This window comes from Mustela nivalis, assembly GCF_964662115.1.
Source record: "Mustela nivalis genome assembly, chromosome: 12".
Lineage (NCBI taxonomy): Eukaryota > Metazoa > Chordata > Mammalia > Carnivora > Mustelidae > Mustela > Mustela nivalis.
In genome coordinates, this window is record NC_139031.1 from 34,060,247 (window position 1) to 34,071,215 (window position 10,969).

Genomic DNA, 10,969 nt, shown 5'->3' on the forward strand with positions numbered 1-10,969 from the left:
TTAAAATAGTTTATAATTAAAAGCAGTCAAATTAACTGTCCTGTCTAGAGATGTACTTTGAGTTCAGGTTGTTCTCATGACAAAAAACTCTGATGTCAAAGCTGGGTGAGGTCCTAAAGGGGTTTTATTTGTTTTGTTTTGTTTTGTTTTGTTTTAAATCCAATATCGAATGCTTTTAAACAAGTCATTTAATCTCTGTCTACCTGATAGGGAAAAGAGGGGGTCACAAAGAGGTTATGATTATGTCCACATGATTCCAAACATCTGGATGAAACCTGAAAAATGTACCCATATATTGTATATATGGAAAACATCTGTCTATTTGCATAATTTGTTTCGCTTTCACCCAGATGCTTAGCACGTTGACACAACCTTCTTCTCCGTGACTCTTTTTCTCTTTTGGGTGCATAGTGATGCAGCCTCTTCTCAAAGATTTTCATAGATTAAACCCTAAGTATGAAAGATGAAATGTGCTACAAACACTTCATATAACTTCTGTGGATTCTGCTTTTAAAAGTGAGTGGGGTATAGAGGAACTATTTATAAACTTGACATAGAGGGACAGAAATAACTTGTTATCGGCTTATTGTGGTATGTCAAGCTTTCACTTCACAAATGCTGCTGAGGGGATAATCTGCATGAATAAAGGTGAAAAGGCAGATAATATCATCATGGTCCAACATTCTTTTGAGAAATTTAAATGAAAGAAACTGACAATATTGTCAAGGTAAGTAGGACAAATAGAGAGAAAGAAGTAATTAAAGATTCTGAATAATTGCTTAAAATAATCAATATAATACTAATGTAGAGTATAGATTATGAGATTAAGAAAAGTAAATTGGAAAAATATAGAAATTGAATTGACTTTACAGATTACAGTAAGAAATGAACTCGGTGGCTTTTAAATTAACCTACTGAACAGAAAATGATCAAAATATACACTTGTATGAACTACATTAGCACTTTCAAAATCCTTTCCCAACATTTTATTTTCATGTACTCCCGAGCCATCACATTTGGGACTTGGATTTCTATAAATTGTATTGAATCTAAATTTGTCTTTATCTTTGGTTAGGGATAGACATATGGTCTTTTTTTAATGGATACCATTATTCATGTCCACAAATCCATAAACATATATTTTATTTGTATTTGCCCACCAGACAGAGAAGTGGCCATATTTTATCAAGGAACAAACAGGGAGCAGAAAAGAGCAAAGACATTTCTTAATGAAGCTCAGCCAGGAGAGTAAAATAATGTTAAAACTTATATTGGAGCCAGATTGGAGAAACAAGTAAACAAATCTCATCAGTAGTTAAAGGTGAATTAATTTATTGTACTTTAACTTAAAAGAAAGACAAAATAAATTATATTAAAATTCGCACCAAAAGTAAGATCAGATATAATAAAAGTATCCTTGACGTTGACAGAGACTAATGTCCAAAAATAGGCTATTTTTAACACTTTTACATCTAGGTATGTTACAAAAAAGGTCACGTCCATACCCCAAAATCAGGATCATTGATCTTAGCCTCGTATCCTTAGTGTGGTTCATCCACTGTAATCCTTAGAAAGGATTGGTCTACTCTGAATATTTGGGTTTGCACAAATTTTCAATGACAGTAAAATGCACATAAAAGAAAAGCTTTCAGATACAGAGACGCTTCTGAGTTAACTTACTTTAGAAAAAATGAAATGAACGTGCTATTTTGTCATGTCAAATTTGCTGCCACTTGAACATTTACACTTAAAAAAAATACTGACCGAAAAATGCGTAAAATTAACAGACTGACTCAGGATATATTTTGCTTTGAGTAGAACCTGATCCAATAAACTTCACAGGAAGAATAAAGTAAAGTAAAACCAAAAAAGCACAATGGTCTTTCTGTGTGCTACTTTCGCCTGTGCCATGCCTGAGCAGAGGAAAAGAGTTTCACTCCTGTTGTTTATTGATTTTCTAGATTAAGAATCCCAGTGAGAGAATTGTAACAGACAACCATAAAATTATTTTTGGTGTGCTTATTTGCCTTTCCCTTGCATCTATTTGGCCTGTGCCTGTAGACAATTATGCGTTCTAGCCCAGACTCAGGTGCTAATAATGAAGGACAAATAGAATCATATGTGTAAACTTCCCCTTCTGATGAAAATTTATATTAACTTTCTGCCACTGTAAACAGAACTGCATAGCTCAGCGTCCCTGATGAATTGGTGATGAATTCAGTCATTTATATCCCAGGAATCTGTGCATTTATGGGAAAAGATGAAAACCGTCTGTATTGTGTAACCTTGCACTTTTTGAGTAAGAAAAAGAAAACACCAGCCTGTTTAGTTCATCACTTAAAGTGTGTAAATTTCAGCTCAAATACCAGATTTCTGCATGACTCTGTCAGTCTCCACTTTGGGGATCTGTGCCAATATAAACAAGCCAAACAGTGAAGAGTGCCATGTTATCGCTACAACTGTGAACTTATACACTTTCAGCCTTCCATAAAAATTGTTATGAATATCTTTACAATACAACAGAATCTTTGTTATATACTGAAGCTGGACAGTTTGACAGTTTGGCAGCTCTGTTGGAGAACAAAGTAATTTGGGGTAGATAAGAACCTAGCCAGTCTTTTTTTGACTAAAACATTCCATCCTATTTTAAAAGCTGTACTTCTGAAGCACTGTCAGCTTTCATTTTTAAGCAAACTTTTCGAAGATAAGCTAGATTAGTAAATACAAAAATATGGAATATTGATTAAAGAGCAGTCTTTTTTTTTAAACATAAGGCTTAATATGTAGCACAAATATACCTCATGTATATTTTATGACTAAAAATCATGATATTCACATGAGTTTTTTTTTTTTTAAGTATTTTTGGTTTTGTCTTCTTAATACAAACATTTAGGTAATGTAGTTTTAAAGCCCCAATTTAGGAGTATACTAATGGCCTGGAAAATAAAATAAAACCAAACAAAAACCCCAAGTTAAGGCACAGATTTTTTTTTTTCCCCCAAAGAGTCCTTTAGACATGGGGGAAATCCATGTTAAAGACAAGAAATGGCTATTAACTTGTGTCTACATGGATATTTCTTTCATTCTAAGACTGTTAGGTAAATGTGTATTATATCAATTAAGATATTTTTCTCAAAATCTTGCCATATCCATATAATATTTCAAGAAACTTAAAAGGTCAATTTAAAAGATGACTATAAAAAATGATTATAAATTTCACTGTTTCAACCGCACAAGAAAAGCAGAAATTGTGTATTACTACAATATTGGAAAATATAGCTGAAAAATAAAACACGTTTTATTTTTACTTTAAACTTAAATAAAACTGGATATATAATTTGTATTTGAAAAGAAAATGCCTGGTTGTAAGATTGCACACCTTTTCACGATATACTTTATCTCAAAGTTGTCTGTGGCTGTTCCTATCACTTTGTGTGCATGACCTTTCAGTAAGCTGAAGAAGATACAGTTATCTTCTTTTCTGACATGCAACATCTATCAATCAACATGTTTTCATGTAATTTATTCAAGGCAAATAGCAGCTCCTAAGGCTAGTGAACCGCGGCACTATCCCAGTGATTTTGATTAAGAAATGATGTGCACAGCTTAGGTGAGAAATGGAAAACGCAGAGAAGTATTGATAAAGATGTACCAAAAACAATAAAATGGAACCAAAGGACAAAATGAATATTTGAAAAAATATATAGGTTCAGCATAACTAAACTAGATAACCTTGCTCAAAATCTACTCTAATAAATGGGGGGGGGGTGTCTAATTTGATTAACTTCCAATGAAACTGATTTGGTTTACCTTTAGTGTCTGAGGCAACGCATCTGTAGTTTTGGTGGGTTAATCCAGATTTTTTTCATTGAATCAAGAATGTAAATTAAGACAAAATGATTCTTTTTCAATTTCATGCTGAAGTAGCTCAAGTTAGTGAATGTAATTTCTCCTAACAAGAAAAATTTATCACTGTACAGCTCACTCAGTTACCTCTGCAGTGAGTTGCGATATGCATTTATGGAACTGAATGGGTAAAAAGATTGATAAATGTGGTAAAAGAACGGGCTGTACTTCCAGAAAAGATAGGCACAATTAAATGACTTCTAACAATTCCACATCTTTATTCCTGCTTATAGCATCCCTTCCATAATTGCGCTATCACACATTATAATTAATTTTGACATGAAAAGGTGCTTTTTTACTTGTCTTCCTTATGGTAGCAAAAATTCTACCACAAGCGTATAAAGCCTTGTGTTCCAGTCCTGGTTCTATTACTAAATAGCTGCACTACTTTGGGCAAATAGTTTTTGAGTCCTTAACTTCTTTACCTCATCTCTCAAATCTCTGTACCTTCAAGGTTCTAATATAAAGAACACGTAACATAAATAGATATTTGATAAATATGCATATGCATATTATACATATGTGTACATGCATATATACATAAAACATGTATGTATTCATAAATACACCTATTCAATTTATAGAATAAATGTATAATTTTAAGTTGTGGTAAAGGTTTTGGGTCTCATAATACAATAGAAAGTACATATACATCTAAGTTAAGTGAGTCAAGTTCTCACCTTGGTTCTACCATTAGCTAGAATTGACCATCGGGAAATCCCTGAACTACTCAAAGCTTCAGTTTCTTATTTTGACTAGAGCATCTCTACCAACTCTATACATTCTTGATTCCACTCTCTTCATTAATAATTGTGGAGATCCTTTTTGAACACTTCTAGTTTTTGGTAAAATCTTGTACAGTTCGGCAGTATCTATGTGCACATAATTTTTAATATTATCCGTTAATTATTTTAACAATCTTTCAGCTTGTCAAAAGGGACTTAGCTATTACATTGCATAAAATAAGAAAAGCTAAAAAAAAAAAGACAAGAGAAAAAATGTTTTGAAATATAAGGCCAAACAGGCACATCATTAAGTGTGTGATATATTTGCTAGAGGTCAGCCACAGATTTAATGCTAAGATTTCTAAAGCTCATATGAAGAGAGCACCATAATCAAATTACAAGGTTCATTGTGTAAGATGAAAGGAAATCAGCTGCTCATAATCACAACTGTTCCTAACAGTGAAATTTGAGTTCTATTTTTTCCCCATGGGATCTTAGGTAGCAAACACTGGAGAAGGTACTGAACAACATTCCCTACAATACTCCTAGATTATGTAAAACAGCAAATCGGAACTGTTTAAATTATAATGTCCCTAAAAAATTATAATGTTCTGAAAGAGAGGTGGGGTTATGGACATTGGGGAGGGTATGTGCTATGGTGAGTGCTGTGAAGTGTGTAAACCTGGCGATTCACAGACATGTACCCCTGGGGATAAAAATACATTATATGTTTATAAAAAAAATAATAAATTTTTAACAATTTTTTAAAAAACAAAAAAATATAATGTTCCTCAATATAGGCTGCTGGTATTAAGTCATTTTATAAGGAGATGATATGATGGTGGTATGGCTATGAGGCTAACAGCAAGTCTGCTTCATCAGGTTAGTTTTTAGAGGCTTTAAAGGAACGGACGAAGTGCATATCCTGCATGCAATTCTCCACAATTATATTCAAACAAGCTTTTGATAGATACTGAACCATAGTGAGCTGGATCTTATGACTTTTCCTAAGTATTAGGAGTAGATTTCTTTTAGGCCTATGGTTCTCAAACTTGAGCCTGCATCAGAATTATCTGCAGAGTAACTGCTGAGCTCTGCCTCCAGAGTTTTTGATTCAGTAGGTCTCAGGAGGGTCATGGGAATTTGCAGATGATATAAATCCCCAGGTCCTGACATGTGCTCCAGGATAAACCATTTGCCAAGTACACTTATAAAATTAAATGAGATAATGCTGAAAAACTTGTACTTTCTAACTTGTTATAAATGTGGAATATTTACTAAAATGTGTCCTTTGGTATAAGAATAACTTATTTCTGATATTACTTAGATTGCTATCTATCAAGATCACTTCTGGCTTATGATAATTAGTACCATGCCATGTCATATAAATAGGCTGCTATTAATATTCTGCTCCTACTTACTGATCTTGTATGGTCCTTTAGAGTTAGTAATTTTCCACCACTATTTTCCACTGCTTATACTGCACTTAACCAGACTATACTGTAGTTGCTTTTTCCATATATATTTAACTTATTATACGTTTACCTTCAAGAGCAAGGATTACATATTTTTTTGTGTGACTACAGTGTCTAGAACTGATAGCCAATAAATATTTATTGAAATGACTCAAACAAGAGGAGCAAATGTTTTTGAATGGTTTAAGTCCAAACCATCGTGGAGTTCATCTAAGGATAGAAACCAAACGTGGTAAATGATACCTCTGCACTTCTTGATGACTATTTTGAAATTTATAAACATAAGTTATATTTGCAAACTTCTTCCCCATTAGTAAAGGCAAAGCTAAGTGGAGCCAAATTCAGGAAAGAGGACCTCTATAATAATTAAACAATGGATTCTGTGAGGCAGTAATTAGTATTTATAGTCAATAATTCTATAGAGTAAGCCATCTCAACAGGTCTTGCACTGATAACAGCAGATGTTATAGGGAATATAGTCCTGGACTTGAAGACATGCAGACCAAGATCAAGTTAATCTGTAGTCATCCAATCTCTGTGGGCCTTTATTGTACAGTGTTGAACTTTTAAAATCTCAATTTCATTATCTATAAGTGGAAATAATAATATTGTGTCCTCATCTTATTTCAAAGGATCTTTCTGAAAATAATATAAGATGATGAACATAAATGTCATTTGAACACTATAAAATTGCTCTATTATTTTTAGAGAATAACACAATTCAAAGCACATGGTCTTGAGTAAAATATATTCACTCCTCTTTGTCACTACTAGCTAACCATCTAACTGTAACTTAAAAAAAAAAAAAACCACTGCTGTGTATTTTCTTAAATAAAAGTAATTATTCTGAAATAAAAAAAAAATAACTTGTTCTAGTCTTATAATAAAAGGTAAACACAGAAGGAAAAATGAAAGCTTACTGAGTACACAAATAATTTAGCAACACAAGTTCTGCTACTATGCCACTAGCAATATTCTGCTACTATGAGGATCTAACTATTCTATTTTACATCATTGTCAACAGATATTTCTTTCATACATTCTGAGGTTTACTTGTTGTCTTTGAACTCTTAGTCTGGGTAAACCAGTTACTTTCTTTGCTCCATCTTTACTCCTAGATTATAAGCTTCTTGAAGTTGATATTATTATACTATTTTACACAACTTTTTATCGACCATGGTACATTCATGTGTAAACGTGAGTGTAATTAAAAAATCAAATAAACATTCTGGTGATTCACGGACCTGTACCCCTGGGGATAAAAATATATGTTTATAAAAAATAAAAATAATAATTAAAAACAATCAAATAAACAAATATTTAATAATGCTACCAAACTAGACTGGATATTACTGGATGTTGAAAGAGTTCGAAACATAGTTTGAATTCTTCAGGAAATTTAAATTTTAGGTTGCTTAATTCTATATACATACCCAAAAAGTTAAATAGCAATATTATATATACATTACAGTGCAAGAAGCAGGGGTATGGATTTCAGATGATTCAATGGTGTATTTCTTCTAGCTTTATTAACTTCAGGTGCTCCAATGAGCATTCAATGTATTTTCTTAACTTGCAGATAGGAACTAGTTTAATGTATGATAAATTATATACTTCCTTGCATACTAAACCGTCACTCTTCTTTTATAACTTAGTTGTTTTTTTTCTTTTTTTAAGATCTTATTTATTTAATTGAGAGAGAGAAAGAGCGTAAGAGCGGGGAGGGTGAGAGGGAGAAGCAGACTCCCCACCAAGCAGGGATCCCGATGCAGAACTTGATCCCAGGACTCCAGGATCATGACCTGGGCTGAAGGCAGTTGCTTAACCAAGTAAGTCACCTAGGTTCCCTAAATCTGAATTCTATACTTCTAAATTTACTAGTCATTTCTGACCATTTAGAAAAATCCGTTTGTAGAAGCAAAGTTTCTAAAGTTCTAAAACATGAACTATTTTTGTCTCTCTTTTTGCTATTTTTACCTCTAAATATGTTAGCCTCTGCTAATGAGACAGAAATGACAGTACAGTCAATGCAAATATAATGCATTGTACTAGCACATGATATTTCTACTTTGAGACATTCACCCTTAAAAGTCTAACTTAATTACATTTTAATTTTTTGGTGTGTAATTTCTTAAAAATTGGACATCAATTGAGGCATGTATAGTTGATAGTCTCTCTCACAGCAGAATGAAGCTTAGTATTATGTTATTAGCACACGTGGCCATATTTATATTTCTTTGTGATAAACAAAGGTTAATATTTTTCCCTTTGTGACTATAAAATATCTTAATATAAATATTTAAATTTTTTAAAACAATAGTTATTGATAAGGGAGAATATCATACCACAGGGGGATGAGCGTAAGTAAATATTTTTTTAAGTAAATCAATACGTGCTATTTTATTTTGGGAAATTATTTCACCATTTTTGGTATCTCATCCAATGTACATAATTTTAAGCTAAGGAAAGTGTCCTGACAGAATAGCGTGAATGATTTAGTCTATACAAAGAGTTTCTAAACCAGCTCCGTAATGTTTAAATAGCTGAAAAAAAAATATTTGGCTAAAATTCTATTTATCAAAAAAAAAACACAAAAACTATTTACAATCTAATAAATACAGCTCTTCTCCTCAAGCCCTAAATAACTGATTTCTCAGTTAAGTGAAAGCAATCACTACCTAGAAAATAAGAATGTATCAAAATTGCTAAAAGTTTGTGCTTCTAGAAAGAAAATTTGTTGGTGGAGAAAAACGCAATTATAACAGTTACATATTTTGAATTCTTTTTTTTGCTTATTCTATGGAAAAAAATTTTTGAAATGTTGCAAATAGCTCTCTAACAAGTACAATATTTGGAATTCTATTGAAACTATTCAATATTAGTAGGAATGGTATTTTAATGAACAAAATGTATTTGGTATTTTTTGTAGGACCTTCTTGCAATCAGGAGTATCTTGGAACAACCTAGACTTTAAAGGGCTGCAGGGGATATCTGAGCCTTGGACCCACATTCTGACCTGGAAACCACCATACATTGTAGTGCACGTCAAGTTTTAACTTTGATCAAGGATTTATAAAAGCCCCAGGCTTGTTAGGTTTTACAATTCATATATGTGGTAATGGGTAACGTAAAAAATGAAAACTTTCATGCCCTCTTTGTAGGAGAGATGATGAAGACAGCTGTGGCTGACTATGCCCGTGATGGTACTTTCACAAAGAACTCCATGAGACAGTGAAATTTACTGCACTGGCATAAAATTGTGCTACCCGTCATTATTAGAATGAGAGAATGAACATTTCAAAACTGATAACAATAAAAACTACAGGATAAATAAAATTGATAGGGCCTTTGTTTTATGGTACAGGTAAAAGACAAGCCAAACACCATTTCAGACATTACTGTTTTAGAGGAACATGGAAGCATGCTGTCAAAATTTTACCAGTGAGTCATCGCTTATACATTTCAGTGGCCTGTAGTCTTTGTTGACCATGAATAGCATATCAGTTTCAATTTTTAAAAATATTCTAGAATTTGCAATGCTATTAATTTCGTATTAGTAAGGCTGACTAAGGAGCAAAGATGTCTTCCATTGCATTTTGCAATTTCTGATAATTTGATAAAGGGCGAGTTTTTATTTTCATTTTCTTTCTAATAATTATTAGTGGTCTGTGAAAACTTTATCCAAAGTACTTTAGTTTTCAATGTATGTTCCATAGTTTTCTTAGATGCTAGCAAAGAAAAAAAAAAAAAAGAAATGTCACTGCAATAGTATCATAGTCTGACTTGAAGCATCTAAAATTGTGGTGGCACTGAGCTGCAACTTAGGGGTAATTTCAAGGTATTTCTTTTAATATTATGTTATGAAGACTCTATACAAATCTTTGATTTTTTTAATGGAATGTTTCTTTATATTCCTTTGGGCAAAATGCCACTTAAATTTGACTTAGTTACTGCAACCTCAAAATTATGTAAAATATGCATGTATGTTGACTTTTAAAAATTATAATAATAAAAATTTGCCTCCAATTCTCTAAAAACAATTAACTGTTATTTTAGAACTATGTTCCTCCAAAAACCCCAATTCTGCCACCATAGAAGGAACTGGTAACATCAGTAGAATTATAGAACAAGTCTCTGAATCAAAGACAAATAATCTCTGATTCTATTGAATAATTTCTTCTCATGGTACCATCTCGCCAACAAAGTCAAGTTTGCAACTCCCATCACCTGACAGAAAAAAAGAAAGATAAAAAATGCCAAACTGCTCTACAGTCTCTCCACAGAAAGCAAAAAGTGGAGAGGCACAAATCTATTTTAAAGGTCACCTTCTGTTTGCATACAAGTTCTATGTTTCCTGTGGTAAATCCACTTTTCTTCTTTAACTCCCGACGCTGGCACTACCAGTGAGAAAGAGTAGGAAGCCACACAGTAGAAGGGTGAGAAAGACTGGATAAGGAAACTATGGGAACTACGGAGTTAAAGAGTCAAATAAATAAATAAGACAACCAGCCCCAGCTGACTTATATGCTTATGTAGTTAGATGTGAACAGATGATTTTTAAGCTGTAATCAAATACTTATTGTTTTATTTCCAATCAATTTTAGAGAAATGACCAGGATGGGGGCACCTGGGTGGCACAGTCATTAAGCATCTGACTTCCATTCAGGTCAGGATCCCAGGGTCCTGGGATCTCTGCAGCCTGGCTCCCTGCTCAGCAGGGAACCTGCTTCTCCTTCTGCCTGCTTCTTCCCCTACTTGTGCTATCTCTCTCTGTCAAATAAATAAATAAAATCTTTAAAAAAAAAAAAAAAGGAAATGGCCAGGATTATAGTCTGTTTTCTGAACAACAACTTCAATAAATGG

At 32.9% G+C, this 10,969-nt stretch overlaps 1 protein-coding gene and 1 long non-coding RNA gene across 41 annotated transcripts in view; one reads left to right on the forward strand and one right to left on the reverse strand.

Moving 5' to 3' along the window:
* FOXP2 (forkhead box P2) overlaps positions 1-10,969 on the reverse strand; it is a 547,754-nt gene that overhangs the window by 178,518 nt on the left and 358,267 nt on the right. The gene's annotated exons all lie outside the window — the stretch shown is intronic.
* LOC309845255 lies at positions 632-10,869 on the forward strand. The gene is made up of 3 exons (XR_014301169.1): positions 632-727; positions 7,784-7,935; positions 9,036-10,869. It is a non-coding gene; the product is annotated as an uncharacterized lncRNA (long non-coding RNA).